This window comes from Panthera tigris, chromosome C1 (genome assembly GCF_018350195.1).
Source record: "Panthera tigris isolate Pti1 chromosome C1, P.tigris_Pti1_mat1.1, whole genome shotgun sequence".
Lineage (NCBI taxonomy): Eukaryota > Metazoa > Chordata > Mammalia > Carnivora > Felidae > Panthera > Panthera tigris.
This window is the reverse complement of record NC_056667.1, coordinates 98,796,953-98,824,103: the sequence shown is the minus strand read 5'-3', so window position 1 is coordinate 98,824,103 and position 27,151 is coordinate 98,796,953. Positions and strand designations below refer to the sequence as shown.

Genomic DNA, 27,151 nt, shown 5'->3' with positions numbered 1-27,151 from the left:
AGATGCCTTTGGCCTCGCAACCTCTGTTTAATCCTCGCTATAACCGCTAAGCAATTTCCCCACCACCGTTCTCCATTTCCCAGGTGACAGAACCGAGGCTCAGAGAGATGAAGTGACTTGCCCAGGGACACTTGCGGTGAGCCGGTGGAGGTGGGCCCGGATCCTCTCGATCTGCTCCAAGTGTAGTAAGCTCCACAAGAAAGCTTGTGGAGGGACAGAACCCCTCACTCCCTCCTGTTGCTAAAAATACTATAGAGGGTGTGCACACGTGAAAAGAAGCCGGGTGGTCCTCTCGTTGTGGTAAATACTTTTATGAACAGTCATCGGAGTCTCAGAAAAACTGTGAGTTAGCCAGGGTCACCCCATTTTGCAGACGAGGAAACAGGTGTAGTGACATAAAATGATGTGTCCCAAGTTACCTAGCAAATTAGGATATTTAAAGCTGGGCCAGAGTTCTGTCCTGATGCTGGGTCCCCTGTCCCGGGACAGTTTTGTAAGCACCCAGGCTGGCCACCCCAGCCAAGCCGCTTACCCCCAGACTCGTTGCTGGTTCAGCAGAATGCTACCTAACATACGGTAAAAAGGACGCAATCCTCCGGGTCATCCTGACCCCCACACTCAAAACCCTAGCTATTTCAATCACAGAATAATTGACGGAGTCACATAGTCAGAGAGCTGGATGTGACCCACCAAGGCATCTTCGCCCTCGCCAGTTCACAGCGCGTAAGAATTTTCGGTGAAGTTCTGCCTCTCGTAACTGACTCGCCAGGTTGCGTGGCCCTGCGCGTTCTCTCCGTGAAATGCTGGTTGCCGTTCCCTCCCAGGGGGCACACTGAAGCAGAGGATGCTTGTGGCTTCCGGGGTGCCACATACACCGTGTCTACCTGTTGACATGAATGTCACCTGTTGACATGAATGTCACCTGCAGGGAGATGAGTTTGTCCCCAAGCCTGTTCTGTGCCAGCCGTACTCCAACGGACGTCACATAAATGGGGGAAACGTGGGTGTGAAACAAAGAGTTATTGATTCTGTAAGAACCAAGGTGACAGTTTGGAGAGACCTAATAGAGGAGAGATCCTAAAATGAGGTTATTGTTGAACCGGATGTAGCAAGACAGCAGAAAAGCCTGGAGGCCGAGCATAGTATCTAAAAAGTTCCTCTACTCAACTTGTTTTCAAGTGTCTGAGGTTCTCGCTCTGCTCTATGGAAACTGACGTTAGAAATTGTAGACAATGAATTCAGGGTGTGATTTCTGTACGAGGGCAGGGTAGGGCGGAACTCCAAGAAATAGACATATCCGCAGTGCAGAGACCTTGACTCTATGTCAAACTCGCGGTGAAGGAATGGATGTCTGGATGTTTTGGGTTAACAGAAATGTTTAAGATATGTATATGAGATTTAAAATTTCTTCTTACATGTACTCACGCACATACCTTTGCATTAGCGGACAAATGTGATTGTACTACATGTTTTAATTTTTGATGGAATCCTTTTTTTCCCTTTATCTTCGGATTGGGTCCTCCCTCACTTTTTCCCACCCCCCTCTTACCACGTGACTGTCCATCCTCCAAACCAGGATGCCACTGGGGCTGGTCTCTGCCACGTCTCCTCCACGTTCATGGTGTTGGCTCACATACACAATGGGGGCAGAGGGTGGGGAAAGGTGGCGTATTTCTTCTTAAAAGTGGGATGATTTTATGCACAATTCCCTTACCAATTATTCATGGTAATCCCTATGAGTCACCTGTGATAGGTCCAGTTTGTTCTTTATAATGGCTGCAGAATGTTTCCTCACATGTCCTAATAGATCACCCTCTCCCCCTCTGAAGGACATTCACCTTGTTTCTAGGTTTTGCTTTCCACTCTAAACAGCAACCTAGTATACCTCCTTGTGCGTATGGTCATACATTCCGGTCCAGTTCAGCCTTGAACAACACGGGTTCGGGCACCGACCCCCACGCAGTCAAAATTCCATGTCTGACCTTTGACTCCAAAAACTTTACTAGTAGCCTACTGTTGACCAGATGCCTTACCGGTAACATAAACAGTCAATGAACATACATTTTGTATGTTACATGCATGATATGCTGTATACTTGTAATAAAGTAAGCTAGAGAAAATCAAGAAAATCGTAAGGAAGAGAAAATACATTCATGGTGCTGTACTGTATTTGTAGAAGAAAATCTGCTTGTAAGTGGACACACACTTTCAAACACGTGTTGTTCAGGGTCAGCTGTGTGTTGTTTTTTTTTTTAATTTACTATCTTCGTCATTTTATTTTTTTTATAATTTTTGTTAACGTTTATTTATTTTTGAGACAGAGAGAGCATGAATGGGGGAGGGTCAGAGAGAGGGAGACACAGAATCTGAAACAGGCTCCAGGCTCTGAGCTGTCAGCACAGAGCCCGACGCTGAGCTTGAACCCACGGACCGCGAGATCATGACCTGAGCCGAAGCCGGACGCCCGACTGAGCCACCCAGGCGCCCCAAGGGTCAGCTGTGTTTTTATGTCTATGGGGTAGATTGCCAGAAGTGGAACAGATATGTCAAAAGGTATATGTATTTTTTTTAAATTTTTTAGTGCTTATTTATTTTTTGAGAGAGTGCAAGCAGTGGAGGGGCAGAGAGAGAGGGAGACACAGACTCTGAAGCAGGCTTCAGGCTCTGAGCTATCAGCACAGAGCCTGACATGGGGCTTGAACTCATGAACCATGAGATCATGACCTGAGCTGAAGTTGGACACTTAACCGACTGAGTCACCCAGGCCCCCTGTATATGTATTTTTAATTTTAATTTCAGCAGATGTTGCCAGATTGCTTTCCAAAGGCTATGCCACCCGAAGGCAGTGATTAAAAGAAAGTTTTCTTGCATTCCCACCGGAAAGAGGTATCGTCAGTCTTAAAATGTTGGTGATCCTGATAGACGCAAAGAAATATCCCATTGCCACTGAAATTGGCATTCCCTGATTGCTAGAGTCTGAAACCTTTTTTTGTGTTTTTTGATCGTCTGGAGTTGCTCTTTTGTGCATTGCCTACTTGCATCTTTGCAAATTTTCCTATTTTTTTAAAAAAATAATTAATCGCTTCAGTTAATTCTGCAGCTCGTTCATCAGCTCCCACCCCCTGTGCTGTTAGGACTGAAAATGTTGTAAATGTTGATACACTGCTATTGTAAGCCATTTGAAATGAACAGAGGATATGAGGGCTGCAAAGGGCTAGGCAAAACGTATGGGCAAAGAGGTTAGAAAACCAAAAGCAAGAGGAAGGATGAAATAAGAAAGCCGGATTCTTGAGAACATAGAAATGATGTAGCCCTGTGGGGCTCAAATTGGTATATGGGGAAAAAAATACAGTGAAGGAGTCAAGGCTCAGGCACACATTCACGGGCTCGTGCCTGCACACACACACACACACACACACACGGAGACACACGAGCCATTCACTGAACCTTTACCGCGTGCCAGTCACTGTGTTAAGTGCATTGTTTGCTGAATCTCACCCTTCACTAGCAGGTAGATAGTACTATTATTCCTATTAAGCAGATGGAAAAACAGAGGCTCACAGAAGTATAGTAACATGGTTAAGACTGCATTGCTCGTCAAGCGGTAGAAGCGGGATTGGGACCCAGGTCTGCCTGCCCCAAGCCCTAAGCTGGGAGATGACCAGCCTGAGAAGTGTGGGTGGACAAGGCTAGCATCAAGGGGCTTGGGTCTAGACCAGGTTTCTAAGCTGGGCCTGGGGAGGGGTTACCCAGCAGGCGGAAAGGAGTCAGAGATGCTGAAGCCTGGGTTGGGTGATTTCTTGAGGAACCGATGTGGTCAGAGGGGGCAGGTTTCAGCCTTGTAGACGGTCGGGGCCCTGCCCCGGGGCAAGGGTGGCTGCCAGGCTCATGTAAGCACCCAGCGGCTGAAGTGACTCACCCAGGCTGATGTCACCCCATATCCTCTGCTGCAATCACAGTGAAGCGAGTGTCACGACCCATTGGAGGAAGTGCATATTTAAGGGGCTATTATTGCCTCGGCCCCTGGAGAGAATGAACAGCCTTGTTACCCCCCGAGTTTACAAGGGCTTTGCTGCCCAGCCCTCCCCACGTCTCAGCCTCTGGGTGACAAAACGACTGAGGACAAATGACTGAGGAGTCACGTTGGTGAGGCCCCGTGAGGGGTGTGAGGGCAGCAGGTGCAGTGAGCACGGGGCCCCCCGAGCTGCAACAAAAGGGCAGAATCAGTCACCCCGCACCTCCCAGGGGGAGAGCGAACTCATCCTGAAGCACTGAGGCACCGTATAAATAGCAGCGCTTGCCCTGGGCCGGGTGGCACTGCTAGAAAAGCCTGGACTAACCCGGGGAAGCGGTTGAGAGATCCCCTTTGCCCCCAGGTGGCTGGTGAGGCTTGTTCCCTTCCGGCCAGAGTGGAGAGTGTTCTGAGAACAAGAGGAGGTTAAATGTGACTTATTGATAACAGCGGGGCTTTCCAGAGCAACCCCCCAAAGGGTGGCTCCACCGGGGCACCCCTCCCTGCGGTGTCTCTGGGAACCTGGGAAGAGGCTATTTGGGACTGGATCCGGCAGACGGAGGTTCGAATCTCGGTTCTTCCGTTTATGAGGGGGAAACCACCCTCTGGCCTCAAGTTGTGCATCTGCACAGCGGAAAAGCCCCACCGATTGGTGGCACCTGGAAGTCCCCCAGTGGGGGGAGAGGAGAGCTGGGTGCGGACAGATAGATGTTTGTAGGAATCCTGCTGGGTTCTGCATTCTCTCTGTGGAAACCCATCGTACCCCGTAAGGTGGGCATGGTGACCCTTCTTTTATAAATGAGGCATCGGTGCTCAGAGGGCGTGAGCCATCTACTTGCGGTCTTGCCCTTTGAACCTGACCCCCACATCTGTGCCCTTTACACAATACGGCACCCACAGTCTTCTCAAACCTACAATTATTTTTCCTGCGGACGGACAATAGGAGAATCTCAAGGTACAAAATTGGGATGAGGTGAGTTTCAAACACAGTCTCATATTCGTTTAATTACTCAGCTGTTCAGTCACCTCGTGGGTGACTCCTGGTCACCACTGTCCTTTCTCTTATCTCGCTCTGCCCGCACCCCCAGGCCAAGGTTGGAGAACCATCAACCCGTAAGTACAAGAAGCCTTCAAGGCCATTCCTTCCTGCTGCTCCCTCTGGAGGCGGGGAATGAACTCTGGAACATTAGGGGTCCAATGTCACCCAGAGGAGGCCAGCTATGAGTGCCGGCTGAGCCCCTTCTGGAGCCCCCTCCCCCCCTCAGGACGCACAGTGCCTCCTGTCCCCTCCCCGTGCCGCTCTCTCGAAGCTGGCGTCAGAGACACAGCATTGAGGGCAGGGACGGATCCCTGCATGTCCCTTTAAACTGGACAGCTGGTCCACCAGACTGCCGTTTTCTTCTTCTGGATCCGGGACATCTGGTTGCTTAACAAATGAATGTTTCCATAGAAGGTGGAAATAAAAACTCCTCTTGCTAAAAAGACTGGGGAGGAAGGAAGGGTGCGTGCGGCCGGGGGAAACGGGAAGTGCGTTGAGCTCTCTGCCCAGGATGGGGGCCTCCTCCGCCCAGGCCTCCCGCTCCTTCTCCACTCCACTGCCAAGGCCTGCTGCATTCTGGACTTCTAGGTGCCAGCCCCCTCTTCCCACTGCTCCCAGGGCCAGCACCCTCCTACTGAATCTTCTTCCTCCTGTGAGTGTTCACTCCGGCCCCCTCTGGCTCTCTCCTCCTCCTTCTAATGTTTATTTATTTTTGAGAGAGAGAGAGAGAGAGAGAGAGAGAGAGAGAATGAGCAGGGGAGGGGCAGAGAGACAGGATCCGAAGCAGGCTCGTACTGACAGCACAGAGCCCAACATGGGGCTCGAACTCACCAACCATGAGATCATGACCTGAGCCAAAGTCGGCCGCTTCACCGACTGAGCCACCCGGGTGCCCCTCCTTATCCTCCTTATACCGAGTTCCTGCATCCTGTACTTTCATGAGGTCTTGAACTTCCTTTTCTTTATTTGAGGCTGTGCTGCAAGAATTTGCTCAGCCACCTGACACATCGGGTTTAAAAGCCAGTCCTTCCACTGGCTGAGCTGTGTGATGCTTGGCAGCTTGGTCTCTGGACCTGTCTCGTCATCTGTAAATGGGGAGAATAATATGTTTGGGGCAGGTCTCGTGTGTGAGAATCAACCAAACAGTGTCCCTAAAGTGTTTTGCACATGGCAAGGGCACCACAGATGGTCCCTCTTCTTCTAGCACGTTGATTATCCTGGGTTAAGACTCAGCTCCTGCTGAGACCAGCCCCAGGGCCCCGGGGGTCTTCCCCGGGTGGTGCCACGTCAAAGATGTGTTTCTGTGACCCAGAGGTCTGCCCTGGCGCTTGCAGCCCCTCTCTGCCCCCTTGCACATGGCAAAGGGATCCTGCTGCAGCCTGAGTCTACTGCACCACCTGCGTCTGGAGCCAGACTGGGCATGCCTCCAAAGCCATCATAATTTCCAGGGTCCGATTATTCAGTACAGTCCGCAGAGGGCTGCAGAGGCCCCAGAGGAAAGAATGACAGAGTGGAAAGGAAATGTGCCTCGGCATTTGGGTCCAACTTTCTGCTATGTCGCTAACCAGCCTTGTGTCCTTGGGCAAGTCATTTAGGTTCTTTCTGATTCACCTAGAATTTCAATTAGAAATTGCTCCCCACCCACCTCCCCCAGCCACGCTTTTCTTCCACAAATATAAATTGGACCTATAGGACCTAGGGATACAAAAGGGAACAGAAGCAGGTGAAACCCTGCCATGATAGCATCATGGCACTCATCATCTGATGAGGGTCCAGATGTGTTCATCTGATGAATAAATGCAGACTTCTGCCCCTGAAGAAGGGTTCTTGGTGCTGGAGTCTGACAGTGACCTCGTCAGGGAGGGCAGGGCGTGCTTTTGGATGAGGCTGTGACTGAGCCAAGATTGAAGGACAAAGAGGCAGACACTGGCCACGAGGGATGGAAGGGATCTCCAGGCAGAGGACAGGGCCAGCTGGAGAGACCCAGTAGCAGGAGGGGACAAAGGTGTGGGAGGAATCAGAGGATGGCCACTGGGAAGGGAGACTGCAGAGTTGAGTTTTGCCTTCAGTCTCCTCCGAGCCTCCGAGATGGTTTTAAAAAGAGAGGATGGCCAATCCACAGGCGGCTGGGAGAGCAATGAGTGAACCTGTCAGCCCCTCATCTCCCCATTCATTTATCAGATGAATGTAACAGTCACCTGGCAAGAGCTTGAAGATTGGGGACAGGGCAGAGGATGTTTTGATGAAGGACATTTTGATACACAAAAGGGATGGGGGAAATCTGGAAAGTGAGGTGACATCTCAGAGTTTGGGCCCAGGTGGGATGTTACAGCGGGGCCCCCGGGTCCCTTCTGGGGAGCTCAGGGCACTGGGCACCTGTCATCAGAAGGGGGTCAAGACAGGGGTCCTAAGAAAGAAAGGGAGAGTATTCTGGTATCTTTAACACCAAAGGGATCTTGGTGATTTCATAATCAGGGTCGTGGCTAGCCGTTCCTGAATATATTATGGGTAGAAAAAGGAAAACCTAGTGATTGTCTGGGGCTTTTACTGAGCCAGTGGTGGGTGCCCTCTAAGCCAATGGGAGGAGCCTGTTATTGACAAGGAAAAACGCGTATGTCCATAACTGAACTTCAATTCAATATGTAGCTCATAAAGACATTTTCTGTCTATGCAACCTGACTTTCTACTATCTTAGGGAATTAGATCCAGATCTGCCTGCCTGCCTGAGCACAGCAGTTAATTGCATGGGGTAGACACTTGCTGTCAGACCACAGGCAAATCGCTTAGGGATGGTGAATCCCAGTTTCTGCATTATGAGTTGGGAATAATGATATCTACTTCACTGGGTCAGACGGGAGAATGTATGTAGCATGTTCAGCACGGTGTCTGGTCCTGTGGCAGCAGGTGTTGTTACGGCAATTATTCTGTATGTGTGATGTAGCTGTAAAGCTTCTATAGGGCCAGGAAGGCAATGTAATCAATAGCAAGGCGGGCGGTAAGAGACAATAGGGGGTGGTGGGGAGTGTAGCAAACTGGAGAACCCTTGCCTGTCTAAAGGGGGCAGCAGGTCCTCAGCCTCAGCCATTGGCTGTGGCACAAGAACTCAGAACAAATGTGGCCTGACCTTCCCAGAAACGCTGGGAATCCTAGTTTATGACTTTGGTGTTCAATTCAAATAAAAAAACCTCACAAACAATAACCACCAACATAGCTAACAACATTATGGGACGCACAGAACAGGTCCTGGAGCAGTGCTGGACTGCAGGAAGTTAAAACAAAGTTCCAGAAAGGCCAGCGGTCCTCAGGAGTCCTATTTGCCCCACAGAGAAGACTCAAAAAGCACCTGAAGGGCCATGAAGGCAGCCCGAAGTCACTGCTCCTCACCCGTTAGGGGACACGGCAGCATCGTTAAACATGCGTGCACCAGCCTCCCTCGGGGAGGATTTTGAGGAGGACAGCTCTCATTGACCTGCACGTACTGGGGCAGTTGCTCAATGACGGTCCCAGCGGTTTACCCTCCCAGCCCAAGAAGCGAGCTCCTGGGGAACCGGAGGGTGTTTCTGGAGTTGCTCTAGGAGGCTGCAATACCGCCGATGTCCACTGGGGGTCTCTCTCGCACCACTGATGGCATCACCACCTCCAAGTCTAGCTGGGGCGGGGTTACTGCTGGGGAAGCAAGGTCAGGCCCAGACTCTGTGGAAGGATTGCCGTGCCCTTCACGGTGATGTGACTGCCTGGTAAGTGTTTACAGAAGCCAAACTTGGATTTTAAGGGACAGCTCTCCTGCCAGCCAGGCAGCCTGTCTCAGTAGTCTTTCCTGTGCGAGGAAAAGTCCTTGGAGACGTTCTCTGCACACTAGGATCTCGTGATGATCTTAAGAGTTTCTGTGTAGGTCGGCTCTGTTGCCGTCAGGCCCAGCCTCTCTCAGACGCTGGCACTGAGGAACCTGCTGCCCCCTTCCCTGATATTGTTGAATAAGAAGTATATTCCTGGGGGCACCTGGGTGGCTTAGTCAGGGGTCCGACTCTTCATTTCAGCTCAGGTATTGATCTCATGGTTCATGGGTTTGAGCCCCGTGTCAGGCTCTGTGCTAACAGCAGGGAACCTGCTGGAGATCCTCTCTCCCTCTCTCTCTGCCCCTCCCCTACTCACGCTCTCTCTCTCTCTCTCTCTCTCTCTCTCTCTCAAGATAAATAAATAAACTTTAAAAAAAAAGAAGAACTATATTCCGGGTTTCAGGGATTGCGCTGTTGGGGGCAGTTTTATCTGGTCAAAACTCCCTAGCTGAGAGGTCAGAGATCTGGGTTTAGCTTCCGGTTCTGCCATTTATTAGCCATAGGGCCTGTTTCCTTATCTGTAAAATGGGCCTAACATTGATCTGGAAAAACCGTTTCAGGTATTAAATAGCAGTGCATGTGAAACATTTTAAAAACTGAAATACGTGTGACTCATTTACATGGTTGCTGTAGGGTGAGATGCCGCTAACGTTTCCTGCAAAGTGCCACGTTGTAAATATTTCAGGCTTTGTTGGTTTTATCGTCTCTGTTACGGCAACTCAATTCTGCTGTCGCAGCCCCAGACGATACGGAGAGAAACTAGTGGGGCCAAGTTTCAACAAAACTTCATTTTACAAAAACGGGCAGTGGGCTGGATCTGGCCCGCGGGCTGTACTTTGCCCACCCGTACAGCCTGGCTTTGTATGGCCTGTGAGCTAAGAATGGTTTTTGTATTTCTAAAGGGTCTTAATGCACCAACAAAGAAAGATAGGTGACAAAGGCCAGACTGTTGGTGGCTCCCAAAGACCACAGCATTTGCCATCTGGCTCTTTACAGAAGTTGGATGCATCCTGCTCTTGAACATCTCGGGCACGGCTTAGCCCAGGAGACAGCAGCTCGTCCCTGAGTGTGGGGTGGCCTGGCTGGTAAGTCATAACACAACAGGCAGGAAACCGGGTGGCCCCTGGGACCATCTCAGTCTCACAAGGTGCAGGACAGAGGGGACGCATGGCTTCCCGGTTCTCTTTTCAGGTGCCTATTTTGGATGGCCCATTTGAAAGAGGATCAGAAAGGATTTCATCTGAAAAGGAATCAAGTGCAAATCAAGTGCTTTCACTTCCTGAATTGTTTGCAGCGCACAAGGTTGTTCTGAACGTGGGCCCTGAGTCATGGGGGAGCCCAGGTTGTCAGCCCACCGGGGGAGCCAGGGGATTTGACACAGAGGCCAGAGAAGGGGTGCTGTCAGGCCAGAGACTGGCTTAGAACCAACATGCTTCTTCCTTGTTCTGGGTTCAGTCACACAAATGAGCAGAGGCAGCAGCCTCCGGGCCCAGAGAAACAGTCCACAAAGACAAGAGAGAGAACGCTGGGCTGGGGGATGCATGTTGCGGCCATGAAAGCGATGCCTTCTACGGAGAACGCTGGGAAGCCTGGACTCTTGGGAGCAGCCGTGTTGGGGCATTGGGCGGGGGAAAGCGGGGGATGTGTCACAGTGCTTATTGGTCTGTTTCTGTTCCTCTCCCCTGCCCCCCATTCCTCCCACTGCCCCCGAGACAAGATGCTGTTAGGAAAATAGGGGCTGCTCGGCCCCACTGAACCCTCTCATCTACCATCAGGAAAATGGTGGCTCTCCCAGTATCGTTATGGTCCCGCTCAGCCCCGGGGCTCGGGACAGGGTCTCCCTTCATCTTCTCGGGTCCTTTTATGGCAGCTCTGGGTCTCCCAAGGAATGGTGCTGGAAAGAAGACTTTTGTCTTTTTTGTATTGCTTTTCCTGACTAAATATCATAGTCATTGCAGAAAATTTGGCAAACAGAGACATGAGTAAAAAGGAAATGTACAAGGGGCGCCTGGGTGGTTCAGTCGGTTGAGCATCCGACTTCAGCTCAGGTCACGCTCTCACAGATCGTGAGTTTGAGCCCCGCATCGGGCTCTGGGCTGACAGCTTGGAGCCTGGAGCCTGCTTCGGGTTCTGTGTCTCCCTCTCTTTCTGCCCCTCTCCTGCTCATGCTTAGTCTCTCTCTCTCTCTCTCTCTCTCTCTCTCTCGCTCTCTCTGCCCCTCCCCCACTTGTGCTGTCTCTCTCTCTCTCTTGAAAATTAAAAAAAAAATGTACAGAATGATTTTAGACTGAAAACCAGATTAATTCAGGAAACAATTACTTTATTGAGCACCTAGTATGTGCCGGGAGCTGTTCTTGGTGCTGGGGATGCTGCATGAACAAAGAAAAGTCCTTGGCCTCTCGGACTGTCTATTCTAGTAGAAGAGACGGTGAGTAGAGCAGGGGAAGGGCCACCTTTATTGATATGGGGCCAGAAAACGAGGAAGCGACATGGTGGGTATCAGAGGAAGAGCGTGTCAGGCAGAAGGAATGGAAGTGTGGCAGGAACCTGCCTGGTGTGTTCAGGGGTGTGAGGGAGGCCAGCATGGCTGCAGCAGGTGAGCAAAGAGGGTATGGAAGGAGAGGAGGCAGGGACAGCTGGCAGAAGACACGTGGGGACTTGTCGATCGTGGTGAGGGCTTCAGATTACTACTGAATGAGACAGAAATCCAACGTAGGCTCTCGATCAGCAGAGCAACCGACCGGCCTTATGCTTTGAGATAATCACTCTGGACGCTGGATGGAAAGCAGGCGGGGCCTGGGGGTTGGCATGGGTAGGAGCTGGGATACCAGTTAGGTTACTGCGGTAATGCAGGGGAGAGAGTCTTCCTTGACCCCCCCCCCGGAGCCCCTGGCTGGGGCTGGAAATCCCACTCATGAAGGCCAATCAACAGGAGAAAAGCCCGCACAAGAGAACGCGGACCCAAAGCGGTGACCGGATCAGGAGGCTTTAGGCAAAGAAACGATACAGTTTGAAGAACTGGCAAGACACAGGGTCAGGGCCACGGGCAGCGAGTTTGTTTCCACGGCCTTCTCAGCTCCCAGTTCCCTGTCACCAGTGACGTCTTCCTGCCTTTGGGTGCCTTTCACATGGGAGATTTTATCTCCTGGTTTCAGGACAAAAAGAGTCAGGGAGGCCTTGTGGCCTCAGCTGTTTCTTAGGTGCCTTGAATTAAAACAATATGCCACGGTGTTGAGTCTTGGGGCAACATGTTCCTCTCCCCTTCGATAGTAATACAAGGCTGTAACAGTGGAGGGAGCTGCCCTGGGGGAGGCCTGGAGCCTCTCCCCTGGGGTTCCTGCTGCTTCTTCTCAGTGGCCTCTCGGAGAGTCCACTCTGGAACCCCAAGATGCCTGGCTGCACAGTTTGAAAACCGCTGGAAGGGAAGGTCTCTAAGGGCACCTCTGGCTCCAGGCTCCTGGGCTCCCGTGGCCCTGCGGGCCAGGCTGTTTGAGGCCCAGACCTGATTGATTCCGAGAGGCAGCCTGGCTTCCATTTTCCAGGCCTCTGAAAATGCCGACTTGGAAACTGGACGGGTTTTTCAGGGTCCAGAAAGGGGAGGGATTTTGAAAATTAACTCAACTCCCAGGTGCAGAACGTTGGCCAGCCCTGCGTAGGAATTGTAAGGAGGAGTAAAACAAAGCATTTGCCCCAAGGAACCCACCGGCTGGCCCAGGAGCTAGGAGGTCATACCAATGACAAAAGGGGTCTGTGACCCCCTGGCCCTGACTTGCTTCCATATGCCCTGGGCCCGTGGTACCCAAACCGGGTCGGCCATGAGGGCACCTGGGAAGCTTTAGACCACACAGGCTTCCAGAGGGTTTTCTCGTAGATCCCTCAGTCTCTCCTCCTTAGTCTCTCAGAACCTCTCTGGGCTGAGCTAGTGGTCTGTGAAACCACTTAGCACCCTGAAATGTCCTAAGGACACCACCAACATGGAGGGAGATATTCTCACAGAGCCCCACAGATCTCACAGAGGGGGAGCCCTCACCAGAGAGAAACAACTAGGAGGCGAGGCTGGCTGAACAGGTGGGACCTGAAAGTCCATGCCAGAACTTGAAGAAAATTGGACATTTCCAAACAGAAAGAGAGAGAGAGAGAGAGAGAGAGAGAGAAGAAAGGGGGAGGGGAGGAGAGAGTGTATCCTCTGTGAGTGAATGGTAATTTTCTCACAGTTGCCGGGAAGAAAGAAAAACAACAACAACAGCAAAACACATATCAACAAAACCAGACTGAGAGCCGCCAACTAAAAAGATTTCTCTGAGTCAGACTTCTTTCCTGGAAGCTGTGAACTTTATCCTCCAGCAGCCATTAATCTAATATTAAGGCCCTTAACCTTCTTAATTGTTCTCTTTCAGCATCGGCTGGTTTCATATTAACCTTTCAGTCTTTCCCATAATGCAGTTACCTCCAACTCCAGCCAGCCCTGATCCAGGGGCGGCCGCTGGCCCAGTGCCTCCCTCTCCCGGGCTCCATGGCTTTGTCCTTATCCCTCTGCGGCCTGCCTGCTTTGCTCTCTGATGTGCCCTGAAGGCCCCCAACGGCCCCAGTGTGCGGCCGCCCAGCCTGAGTTCGAGTTCCGGCCTCTCCTCTGAGCAGCGTGTCTGTTTTGAGGGGGGGCCTCGACTCCTTGGGTAATTGCTTGGGTAAGTGGGAGCATTGGGGACGGTGGGGAGGGTCTTTTGTCTCACAGGAGAGGCCACTGGGGCCCTTTCTCGTCTACAGTCAGGGCAGAGCTACAAAGAACCTTGACATTCACTTTCCAAACCCTTATTTTGGGGGGCACAGAGGCCGCTCCTTGAGGTGGGGCTACGGAGTTCAATCAGAAGCAGAAGAGGTGAGACCCCGGGAGGGGACTTCCCTCTGCCTCGCCACACCCGCTCTGGGCAGGATGAGGGCAGGACGGGGACAGTCGAGGCTGTCTTCCCAACTTGCCCCTGGAGGGGCGAGGCTGGGGCAAAGCAGCTTCTTCAAAGCCTGTCCCCGCCAGAGTTCCTTCTCCCAGCTACAGTGGACCAGAGCTGACTCTTCCCTGGCCCTCCTGCCTGGGGGGCTCCAGGCTTGGTGTTCGTCTTGGGCTTTGGCCTGGTGAGGACACCCTCGGGCATCAGGATGGGAAAAGGCAAGCCCCTCCCTCATGCAGGTCTTTTCCTGTCACTGGGCATGTGAGCTCACCGCTGTCCCCATGCCAGAACCGCTCTCTATTTTGTCATGCTCTCCAGGCACTGCACCCCTTTCACGAGTGAACGGAGCCCTGGGCTCACTTGTGGGGGGGGGGGGTGCTGTTGAGCTCTATTCCGCCCTGGAGACGCCTTGACTTCAGCCCCTTTCCTCCCCGAGTGGGATGCCTCTCTCAATGTCGTCTCACCTCAGGGGACTGGAGGACAGATCCCAGGGAACGGTGGCTAGGCCACCAAAACCCAACATTGCTTCCTTCTCCATGGGGTCCCGCTCAGCTCTGTTTGCCTACAACCACACACAGTGAGAAGGGTGTCCCCTAGCGCTGCACCCCCAGGTTCCGGATACAGGGAAGGCCCCCAACCCACACCTTGTGTTGGTAGGCTTAACCTTGGCCTCAAAAGCACTCTGGAAGAGATCTAGTTTCTCCCAGCCACAAGTAGCTGCCATTAGGTTGGGCAGTCATGCACAGCCCTTCACGTGAAAATACGGAGGCGATGTTAGCCTACGGGGGTCATGGGCCCTCCCTGGAGGTACATATTTCCCTAGATTTGTCCCAGCTGACAGGCAAGGGGGGGCTAAGAAAACACAGAAACAAAACAAAACAAAAATAAAAACCACTTTGAAACATACACACGGTTTAATAACTACAACAATTAAACACTTCTAAATAACAAAGCACTCTCTTCTCATTTTTCTCTTATCATCGGAGAGTTATTTTATACAACTGGAGCTTTAGAGTCTTTTTCCTTTTAGTACATTGGTGCAGGTTCAAAACGATATCCAGAGCTGTCCAATTTGCCTATCGCCCCAGACTTACTGATCTCAAGAAGTGAGACTAAGTTTAGCTGGACAGGCTGGGGGCTGAGTCAGGCGTCTCTCAGCGTCGGGGAGCAGCGTCCACCAGAGACCTGTGGTCAGGGGAGCCCAGCCCAGGATGTGCATGAGGGACAACGAGCTGGCCCAGCTGTGCTCTCCTGGGGCCTGGGATACTGTCAGGAAGATGCAGTAAACGAGCCTGATTAAGGGGGAAACAAACATCACAAGGAGAGAAACAAAGCAAGTGATCCCACTCAAATGAATTAAGAGCAAACTCACGAAGCATGGGGTGGGGGTGGGTTTGACTGGAGAAAGGATTGGGGTTGGGTGTGGTTAACCCAGGAAGCAAGCTCTACACCGGAGGTGGAGGCAGCTGAGAGAAAGTAGGGGAAGGTCTCCATATTTGGGTGGGGCCATTAGTGGTGGTGGGCAGGGGTGTGGATAAGTGAAGTCTCTCTCTCCCTCCCTGCCTCTCTCTCTCTCTCTCTCTCTCTCTCTCTCTCTCTCTCTCTCTCACACACACACACACACACACACACACACACACACACACACACACAGTTTTGAGGAAGAGGAGCAGAGGGACCAAGCTGGCCCAGAGAAACCAGTCCGTACTCTAAAAAGTCAGACTCAGGATATTGCAACACCTCCTCTCGCCCCCACCACCCCTGCCCGTCTGGAGTTCAGGCCTGCTGCCTGGGGTGGTACAGTCATTTCCATAGCAACCAATTGTTCTGTCTCAGAGACGTGACTCTGACTCCAGGTGGGTTGCGAATAGAAGGCACACACGAAACTGCTACGTGACAGAGATCTCGTTGCCCAGCAAGCGCCCCTGCTAATAAAGAAAAGGTACAGACTGGAAGATAAATGGAACAGGGACGAGCAAGGACTACATTTGGCATGAGGCACCGGCTGTTTGCTGAACACAACAGTAGCCATCTAGTACGTTCGACAAGAATGATGCCGGCAAGCACATCCAGGACAGCCTCCGTCAGCCGGCAGGCTGAGGGCCATCGCAGGGCCGGGCATGCGCAATGCTGGGTTCATAGCTGGAAAGGGGATGCCTTCGATGTGTCCTCTCTATCTTGCACATAGTCCAGATGTTGCTGCACGGCGGCACCTCACAGGATCCCAGCTCTCCTGCGTGTGCAGGCGTGTGTGCGTGAATTCTCTCAAGGAGGACTCATCCACGCTCCTTAGGAGTTAGTAACCCAAGCCCAAGCCTTACTAATTAGAAACAACTGGGGGAAGAGTAAGTCTGAGTTACCAGGTATCTCAGGAGAGAAGCATCATATTGTTCTGAAGGCGTGACCGATACAGTGCCTTTGTCAGGCAGTCAGGCCAGCCTGAGTCTGCTCTTTACAGCCCTGCATGGCCGAGGGCAAGCCCCTTGCCTGTCCTGGTCCTCATCTCGTAGTGGAGGTGGACAGACTTCATGACCTCCAGATGCAATGCTTCCTCTAGTCCTTGTTCTCAAGTTCTGTCTAGTGCAGAGGCTGGCTCTCAGTGACTCACCTGCAAATGTCAGGTTGATTGGATGTGCTGAGTGTTTTCATAGAGCGGAATCAAGACCATGTGCTCATCTGCCATTCGGCTCTGCCTTCAATTAACATCGATTACTATGTGGCAGTCACAGGGCCAGGCATCTGGAATCAAGGTAAGAAGTGATGGTGGCTTGGGGCCCTCCCAGCTGCCTGGGGAGACGAGCAGGCCATGCTCAGACCCATGGGGTGCAGGCTGGCATCTACCTGCAGACAAGCACACCCAGGCCTGGGGGAAGGTGGCTCTGGAGGCACCTGCAGAGCTTTCTCCACACCCTGGGCGTGGCGGGAGGCAGCCTTGGGGAGGAAAGCAAGCTGCCTAGAGGGGCCGCGTTGGGGAGACCCCCAAATGACCGAGAGGCTGCAGGGCGGGAGGATGGATGAAGTCGAGAGCAAACAGGCCATGCCAATGTGGGTGCCCTGACATCTTCGTTCTTCTCAAAGAACTGGAAACAGACCACTCAGAGAGGAAAGGCAGTAAGTTAAGGGAAAAGAGTGAGATCTGGGCAGATGTGTCCCTCCAGGAGATTCGAGGTGTTGCGGGTGGCCAACAGGGTTAGGCCATCATCACTAAAGCCCTGGCGAGGTGCTGGGAGTGAGGACCCAGACTTGGGAAAAGATTAAGGGAACAGTTAAGTCTGCCAGAAGGCCTCCTGGGCACAGCAAGCAGGGTGTTCTCTCTCTCCCCTGCCAGCACTGACAGAGAGGTGGCTGAAGGCATGAATTTAGTGCAGGGCAATGGTTGTCTCCCTTGAAACCCACAGAAAGATGGGGGGAGCATTACAGAGTGAAGTGCAATGGCGAGCCTTGACCAGGGAGAGAGAGCAACCACCCGTCTGAGTTTTCCACGCTTCTCTACTAAAAAGAATCAGAGACTCACAGAGCCGTTCCCTGAAAATCCATCAGCTAATCATTCAGTACGTGTTCACCAGCTAGTGCTTGGTATTATTTGTTATGTGAAGCATTCTTGGGGCTCGAGACGTCGTCGTCCGTGCCCTCGAGTTACTGTACCGCTGGAAGTTTACATGTGCACCTGCGAGTCTGTGTGGGCTGAGCCATATTCTGTGAGGGCTAAGCAAGGGCACAGACAGAGTCACGCGAGAGAAAAAGGGATCTCCTGGGATTGCCTGCTTAGGAAGTCTTCACAGGAAAATGGCTATTGCGAAGGCGTTGAAGGGTGTCTAGATGGAGAGGACGAAGTGAGAACACAGGATGTGTTAGGGAGGCTGGGGAGAGACCAAGCTTGCAGAAGCATCCTGCCACTAGCTGCCACCAGATGGCGCTGGTCTCAGAGGGAGGGGCGCCAGTGTGGGAAGGGGGACATTTGCTGACGTTGGACGTACACTTCAGGTTTGAGACCTGGGTGATAGCTGGCTGGGCCTGGCCAAACTCCTTAAATTCCACGTGCCTAAGTTTCCTCTTCTGTAAATTGGGAAAGGGAATAATGTTTATCTCCAAGTCGGGAGACCGGAACTGACACCGACAGTGGGCAAAGCACCCAGTACTTAGCGGGTCTCAGGAATGCTGGTCCCTTCCCCTCCTGGCCTGTAGAGAAGGCCGAATTTGAGACTGAAGGGGAGTAAATATTCCAGAAGTCCTCCGACTGCCCTTGCAGGGGTAAATACACAGATTGATCAGTGGGGAAAAAATGTTCTCTTGCAGCCTGTGGGGTGAGTTGACCATGCATGCTTGTCTCCGGATGTTTGACTTCCTGAATCTTCCCCGAACAATGCCATCTCTGTCATGGCACCGCTGGCAAGCAGTCCCATGAGAGCCAGGTTCTTGTCACATGTCCTTTTCCTGGAGTGAGTCACTAGAGAATTGGACTGTCGTTGTAACCTTCACCAGCTCAGGGAGGTTAAATGGGTGGGAATGAACACAAACACAGTACAACTTGGTGCTTAATGTTCCTTTCCATCAACATTTTGCCCCGGGACCTTAACCTTGCCACTCAAAAAAAAAAAAAAAAAAAAAAAAAAAAGGCAGGGTCGCATAATGAAGGAGATAAACTGAGTGACCCCCTTGTAATCCACAAACAAAGGGCCTTTCAGTAGCCCGAGGTCTGAAGTCTTATCTATTGCAATAAAACCTGGCCGGTTCCACACTGGAGGGAGAGTGGGTGATCCCAGTGAGACATCTCAGCCCCAGCACAAGATCAGAAGAGGCATGTTGATACTTCCCCAAGGGAAAAAGGTGACAACGAACAGAGACGGGGACAATCGAAATAACTGCTGGGATGACGTCTAGAATTTAAACTTTGAAAATTGAATGCAGGTCTTTCCCTGTTTGGCTGTATAAACATAAAGTCATTTCAAGATGGCAAGCTTAAAGCAAACACACAAATCTACGTGTAACCTCCATGACCCTCGTGTTTCCCCAAACGCGATGTGAGCTTAGGAGGGATGGTGTGTTTAACCCGCGCCGCTCGCAGGGCGGGGCAGGAAAACAGCAGGCTGGGAGTCAGGACAGTCTCCGTGCCACCCTCCACTCTGGCCATGTGACCTTGGGCAGACCGTCCCCCCCTCCCCTTGCTTGTCTGGGACTGAGGTTCCTCAGCCGAACGATGGATGGTTTGTCTAGATAATTTAAAGTTTCCTTTAAACACCCTCCCCCCACCCACCCAAAGGCTTTGGTTTTCATGGCTACTCACACTTTGAGCTTTAACAAAGAAAGGAAAGGGGCCTGGCCTCTATCCTTACCAGTCCCGTGTATCACCCCACAAACACAAGCCCAATAGGGCAGAAGGGGCTCCTCCTTCATGGAAGCTCTGGACCTACATTTGTATATTACAGCGGAGCCCAAATGTTTGCTCCCAGGGTGGGGGTCAACGGTTACTCGGCTTTCTGACTTGCTGAAGGCTCACAGATCATCCCGTGAGCTGTTCAAATTCACACCTGGCTCCCGTGGGACACTAGCTCAACTCTGCAAGTCAGTCTACAAACATCAGTGTCGCTGCCATAGCAGGTGCTAATGCTAGTCGCTGTCGGGGGAACCAAGATGAGCAAATCAAGCACGGCCCCAACCCCGCGGAAGGTGACATCCTAGCAGGTGCTTGTGTCCAAGCCCAACGGAAGCACACAGCACTGTGACAACACTTGAGGAGTGGTGGGGGTGGGGGGTGATAAGAGCAGTCCCAGCTGGGGTCAGGCTTCCTGGAGGAGGAAGACTCTGACCTGAGATCTACCAGAGGGGCAGGACGGGGACCGCCTGAGGCCAGAAGAGCATGCCAACAGATGCAAGTGTGCGAGTAAACACAGTGGCCGAGGAGCACAAGTCCTACTCAGGAGTAGCACACAGCCCTGTCTTGCTGGAGCTTCAAGCATACGAGGGAGATGAGCTTAGACACCCAGGCAAAGGCCGATTCATAGAAAGTCTGCAGAACTCCAAGGAATTTGGACTTTGGGACGGGACATAGGACATCATGGGCATTCTTGAGCAGGGATGTGTCTTGGTGAGACTTGTACCCGGGAGAGGAATCTGCCAGCGGAATGGACTGAAAGGGGAGCCAGATGGGGGCAGAAGGAACAACGAGGGGATTATTTTGATAGCCCGGATCGGTGGGTGTAGCCGTCTGAGCTGCAGTGAGGAGACCAGGGTTGGAAAGGAGGGAGACTGTGGAAAGGTGCCGTAGAGGCAAGGAGTGGGACTCTGTGCCTGATGGGATGTGGGGGTCAAAGTCACACTGAGGCAGAGAGAATGCTGCAGGGGAAATCCAGCCACCTGCCCAGCCTGGACTCACGTGACAGATCATCCCGGGGGCGTGGAGGGTCAGCCCGAAGTGCCCGGAGGTCAAGAAGCGAACAGCTTCAGGAAGGCGACTGCAGTGGCAGTGACTGTGGGCTCTCCCTCCGCTGTTTTACCAACAGTGCCCCTAATTTTCAGCCAGACGCATGCCTCCTACCCCCACTCTGAACAAAGACGCTCTCTAACTCTCTTAGATCTAATAATCCGTCAGTCATGCATCACATGGCTTCATCTGGTTAGTCAATTTGGAATCAGAAGTGTCAGACGCTTGGGAAATAGTTTTCCTGCTGGTTAGAAGGCAATACGACTTTAAGAGGATTTAGGTCTTGTAGTTACAATCAGATTTGAGTCCTGCCTTTTCTGTACTTACATAGCGGATATCTTTTGTGCGTGCGTCCGACTTATTTATTTTGTAACTGGAAGTTTGTACCTCTTAATCCCCATATTCGGGTATGGGGATCATCCACCTACTGGACACCTTAAGCCGGCCAGGAACTCCTCTCCAGAGCACCTTTGGCTTCTGCGGGTGTCTACCGCTGACATCCTTAACGCTTGTGCATTCAGGGAGCCACCGTATGACTCTCTGTGTTCTAGGGGATACTTTGTTCGTTGTACTGATAGCAGGGGACAGGCACACGTGAGGAGCCCAAAGGAAGCTCAGGTCAAAGTGTAGATGCTGGGGAGGACAGAGGAGCCAATCCCCGCCTCCCAGCCCTGGGAAGGGCACCTAAAGGTGAAACTGGTCTTAGGAGGAAGATAGGAAGATCAGCTCCCTCCCTGCTGAGGTTGTGGGGTTCTAATCAATAACGGTCACAGTTAACATAGATGGAGCGCTTCCTCTGTGCCGGGCAACGCTCTAAGATTTAAATGCATCACCTGACGATTCCATTGGAGACAGATGTTACTATTAACCACACCTGCAGACAGGGAAACTGGGCATTGAGATGTGAGGCTCGTGGTCACACAGTTTAGCGAGCCCAAGAGCTGTCGCTGGAACCCAGCTGTTTCTGATGCAGGGCCCTTGACCTGGGGTATCGGCTGTTCTAGGGGGGTTAAAAAAATTTCTTCCCCACAAGTTCCCTTTTCCAGGAATGTATCTCTTCTCGGTGACATCGATTCCATCCTTCGTGGTTTGTCTGAGAAAATCCCTGCTCGCAGGCTACCTTCCCCTTCCCGGGTTACCGTTATTTGGAGTTAGAGAGGGGCTTTCCGCGGGGAGCGGTGGGATGGAGAGACCTCTAATTTGTAACATTTGCCAAATGTCCGTGGTGAAAATGCTCCCACCGTGACCGATCTGAAGCTGTCACTGCAGCTTGTAAGAGCCCTGAATATGTAATAATCGGCTCTCATCAGTCGGTTCCAGCCCAGCACTGGGGCCCAGAGGATTGCATTAGAGCTAAAAGGGTCCTCCTGCTAGCTGGGCATTTGAGGAACACACGTGGCATCAAGGGCAGGCCCTGGAAACTTCTGGTGCTCTTCCAGGTGGGCCTTTGAGGGGGTCCCCACCTGCTCCCCACTAGAGGTCTGGCCCAGGGGGCTCTGGGGGCCTGTGCTGGGGCGGTTCCGGGGGGGCTCACCCGTCACTATGGGTCCCGAGGCCCCGCCCACCCCTCACCACCTGAAAACAGCTCCTGCGGCCAGCAGGTGGCAGCACGCTCGCGTTCAACACCCGCGGCTGAGCAAAGTGAGGGGCCTTTGTTCTGGGCCAGAGGCGGTGTCACGAAGAGAAAGGCCCAGAGGGGCAAGCTAATCGGCCTGTCCTTAGCTGACCCGCGCCTACAGAGCCAGTGGACGAGCTCCCGCAGCTTGATCTAATGAAAGCAACCTTAGCAAACAAGAGACAGCCGTCCCAGCTCCTGCCCGCCCGCCCATCCTCAGGGCTTAAGCCCGGCCTGGGGGCGGCACCGCGCAAACAGGCACCCGGGCCTTTCAAGAACTGAGCCAAGTGCCAAGGATGTGTTTCCAGTTCGGAGGAGGGAATCTCTTTACTCCTCCCTGCTACCCCTACCCACAAGCCTGCGCTGCTCCTTATTTTGTTGACTGGATTCTACTGGAGGGTCAGCCCCTCCTGGGATAGTGGGAGTTCTAAGTGGCTTACCTGGGATCATCCTGGCTATAGCAATGAGAGACCCAGGTCCTGGGAACCCCCAGTCCTGGAAGCCATCTACTATCCTCGTAGTCGGAGTGGCCTCCTGGCACACAGTAGGCGCTTTCTGCCTGGATGCTGCTGATGGTGGTGCTGAAGGAGGGGGTTGGGGGGAGGGGGCAAGCACAAGTCACGTGGGATCACGGGCCTGACCAAATCCAACAGGCAGGATTGGATTTCATTCATTTGCCAAACTTGCTCCTTTTGCTTTTTGTCGCAGGTAAGGGCCAGAATATGTAAGGGGGAAACTCTGGAGCAGTCCGCCTTCTCCCCCTCACTTTCCATCTTCGACCTCCCTCCCGCTCTCCTGCCGTCACACCTGCCACCTGTCTGCACAACCTTGCAGTCCGGGGCCTTCCCGGAGTCCCACAGCAGAGAACTCCACGTTCCCGGGCAGGGTGGGGCTGCTTAAGGGGAAAGGTGGCAGGGGTGGTGAAGAGGCAGGCCAGAGGAGGGGTGAGGCGGATGGGAGCCTCTTCAGAGCCACCAGCAGGGCGGAAGCTGTCCAGAGGACCCCTCAGCCTGTGTTCCCTTCTCCTCCTGTAGCACAAGCCCTATTGCGACGTGGCTTGCCTGCTTATGTCACTGTCCCATCCTTGGAAGTTTCCCTTCTTGGCCAAGGGCTTAGCTCAGAAGAGTCAGGCTCAGCAAACACTCACCTGCAATGTGGCTTGAATCCGGGAGAGATCTTTGCTTAAACCAATATAAGCAATTTGCAAACTCTCTTCCCTGCTCTGGACTTTGGGAAAAAGAGCAGACCTCTCCCTGTGGCTCCTAAGTTCTGCACAGGTGGGTTGTCACTGACTCTACAACCTTATCCTGTGCTGTCGTGCCCAGCACTTACTGCGGTGCTCACCCTGGCCTTCCTCCAGCCTGTAGAGACACCATGCTCTTTCTTGCCTCCGAGTCGCCACTCGGCCCTCCCCTCTGTGTGGGTGAGAATAGTAGTGGGATCTGGCTCAGGGGGGGCTGGCCCCAGAAGCCATGTGAGAGGGTCAGGTTGAATCTTTGCCCCTCTGAAGGATGAGAAGGAATCGTATCATCCACTGGGGAGCGGGTGTGGACATAAGAACACTTTCAATGTGGCAGGAATCAACTCTTCTCTGGTCATCCTGTTAGGAAGGAGTTGTCGGTGCTTAGAAATATAGACCTCTCGGGGTGCCTGGGTGGCTCAGTCGGTTGAGCCTCCGCTCAGGTCATGATCTCACCGCTTGTGCATTCGAGCCCCGCGTCGGGCTCTGTGCTGACAGCTCGGAGCCTGGAGCCTGCTTCAGATTCTGTGTCTCCCTCTCTCTCTGCCCCTCCCCCGCTCACACTCTGTCTCTCAAACATAAATAAACGTTAAACAAATTTTTTAAAAATTAAAAAAAAAGAAATATAGACCTCTCATGAGCTTTGTGTCTCAGATTCTTGAATAACTCACCACTCCTCATGTTACAATCCATCACTTAGTGAGTTCGTATTTACATTCCATTAGTCACAAATTAATGCAGGCATAGCCCTCTTCTAGGTAAAAATTGACCATGCAGGTGAAATCCTGCTGACTCCCGCCTTCCAGCCAACATTTGGATGTACTGGAGCCTACATTAACCCTATGATCTCGGTAGAGGGTCTTAGCACTTGGTGATTTATATGCGTGGGCGCTATCTTCCACCTTAAGGAACAAAGACCAGGAGTCTGGGCTATTTGTAGCCACCAGATAATGGTCCATGAATATGGAGTTTATTGAAGAAATGCTGAGTTTGTGACATGGAGTTTCCCAGGTAAACCAAATCCTAGATAGAAGGCACAGCAACTCTGCTTATGAAGACACGGGGATCTCCAAATCTCCAAAGCTTTGAGGGATAGGGAGTCTTTCCTGGCATCAGAGAAGGGCCTCGACCCCATCGCCAGGGCTAGAGGAATCTTAACGGTTCCATAGAGATGCGGCTGTCAGCTCTTCACCGACCCTTTGTTGAGCTGTGGAACGACTCTCGCGGAAGCTGGCGTGCCTTGCCCCTCTATGAGCGGTCACCTTCGGGATCTTGAAGGTGGGCCAACCCCTTGGGTTTAAACCACCTTTGTTCTTTTCAAAGAGCCCATGTCGGCAATTGTGTCCTCCCTAGGTTAGTTCCAGCCACCTTCCCCTTATTCTTCTGTGTGGCGGGAGCCAAGCAGCTGGGAACTGTCCCGGGATCTGGGGCCTCAAGGCAGTTTTAGGTATGTTGGGGCATGACTATCTTTGCCCCCATCAGTTATCTAGAGGTGTGAACTCTTAGGTTGCCCATGGAAGGAATCGAAGGCTGGGAAGTGAAGGTGTGGACGTGGGGACGGGAAAAATGGAGGGCAAGGCTGCAAGTTACCTGTGTCCTGTTTGTTTTTCTAGGCAACTTTAGTTCTGCTCCTTCATGCCTGTGCCTGAAGAGCCCCCCTGAACTGCCTCTCCCCCACTCAGCGTGCCTTTTTCACCTCCTTGGCCACGGCCACTTGCTCCGAGGTAAGACACCCCACCCTCTCCAGAACACAGAGTTCTGTCCCAGAGTCTGGGAGGCAGACGGTGGGTGTGGAGGGAGGAGGGGCCAGGACAGTCAGAGCCACAAGTGAGGAGGAAAAAGAAAGGGACTGTTTTAGTGTTTCTCCCCGACTCCCACCTGTTGTCAAAGAGCCAAGGTGGCAGGTTTTTGAAATCAAAAGAAATGACATGTTGCTCACGGGATTTGGTGATCTTCTGCAATCCCTCCTTGACTCGGCCCCCTGCTTCAATACCACCACCACCTGCCATAATGTTCATGGGGTGCCAGTGGGTGCCGGGCTCTGGGCCAGGCACAAGGGCTGGGAGTTTATGTCATATTGGGATGGACAGTCAAGGAAACAGCCAAAGGCTACGGAAGGTGGCAGAAATATAAAAGCTCCCTTCCGAGAATTGGAAACATCATATACATATATATTTTTTGAACACTGGCTTACCTTCCTTTTTAAAGGAGCCCCAGCTGCCCGTTCCACAATGGACCCAGGCATTCTCAGCACTTAAAGTGGGAAAGGAGGGGTCTGGAGACTGTGCTGATTCTGTTGACAGGTGGTGATCCCATTGTATCATCTTGCCTGTCCACTTGGGTCCCCACAGGTGAAGGACAGCAGGCCAAAGAGCTTGCCCCATAAGACCTCTTTCCTTAAGGAAACACAGTCTGTGGTCTCAAGACCCTTATGTGGGTGGACACTTCGGACACCCTAGTGAGCCCCTGATATGGCAGTTCCTATAGAGGCCATGTTGGAGTCAAGGCTACTTACCAGTGGTCTTAATGTGGACAAAGAATTGAAGAATTATCAGTTACTATTACATACAATAATACAATCATAACTTTGCATCCATATCATGGGATACTAGTCAATAATAAAAGGAACTAACTATAGATACAGGCACCCAGCTGGATGAGTCTCAAGGCAATTATGCTGAGCAGAAAGAAAAAAGAATCTCAAAAGGTCACATACCATATGATTTCACTTATGAAACATTATTGAAATGAAAAAATTATGGAGATGAAGAGTAGTCTTGTGGTCACCAGGAGTTAGAGGTTGGTGGGAAGAGAGCAGCTGTGGCTCTAAAGGGGTAGCACAAAGGAGCCCTGTGGACAGTGAAGGACTCTGAACACAGCAGTGGCTATGCAGGAGAGAAAATTGCGCAGAACTGCGCACACACACACACACACACACGCACACACACACATAGACGAGTGCTTGTAAAACTGGTAAAGTCTAAGTCTGAATTCACTCTGGATTGCACCAGGGTCCATTTCCTGCTTTTGGTCTTGTGCTATAGCCATATGGGCGTTACCATTGCAAAGGCTGGGTTAAGGGTCCGTGGGACTTCCTTGTACATTTGGCGAGAGCGGGGGTAAAACACAGGTGACAAAATTTATACTTCAGACTACTTTTATGTAGTTACGTGGTGCCGTGGCATTAAATGCATTCATGTCGTTGTCCAACCACCCCCCAGATCCATTTCCAGATCTTTCCATACTGAAATTCCGTGTCCATCAAACAGTAACTCCCCACACGCCCAGTGCCAGAGCCAGTGACAACCATCCTTCTACCGTATGTCTCTATGAGTTGCCCAGTCTAGGTCCCTCGTGTAAATAGTGTCGTACGACATTTCTTCTTTTGTGTCTGGCTTGTTCACTTAGCCTAATGTCTTCAAGGCTCATCCATGTTGTAGTATTTATCAGAATTTCCTTCCTTTTGAAGGCTGGGCCATATTCTATTGTACGTGTGTGCTACATTTCGTTTCTCCAATCATTCATCAATAGAGAATTGGGTTGTGTCTACCTTTTGTCTACTATGATCGTAGCATATGTGTATGTTTTGCGACTTTCTTTGAATTTATGGTTATCTCAACATAAAACGTTAAAAAGTGTAATCGGAAATAAAATCTGTGAATTTGCTAATTCCTTGATCTGCTGAGTGTGCAAAGCAGCGTTTACTGTTCAACTTGGAACTATTTTCCCATTACAGAGGTAGTTTAACTTTTGTAGGGCGTATAGACCCTGATTTCCCCCCTCTGCTTTTAGGGAAAGAACAACAATACGTGATGGTCCACAGGACCGTGCATGGGAGCCTATAACCCTGAATCACTCTGGCCCGTAGTACTGTTGACAGATGTAGATCAAGAAACAGGAAAGAAAATGTCCTGCCTTGTTGAAACTGACAGATGATTCCAGTAAAGGCAATGACGTTTACATAAAGCCAGATTTCGATTCTACAGAATATGAAATCATTATGCTACAACCTGATACAAATACTCACCAGGAGAGGGGGAAACTT

General features: G+C 51.8%; 1 long non-coding RNA gene across 1 annotated transcript; it reads left to right on the top strand.

Moving 5' to 3' along the window:
* The first annotated feature begins 8,658 nt into the window (after window positions 1-8,658).
* LOC102970944 lies at window positions 8,659-10,716 on the top strand. Its single transcript, XR_443693.3, has 3 exons — window positions 8,659-8,788; window positions 9,884-9,972; window positions 10,079-10,716. It is a non-coding gene; the product is annotated as an uncharacterized LOC102970944 (long non-coding RNA).
* Window positions 10,717-27,151: the final 16,435 nt, after the last annotated feature.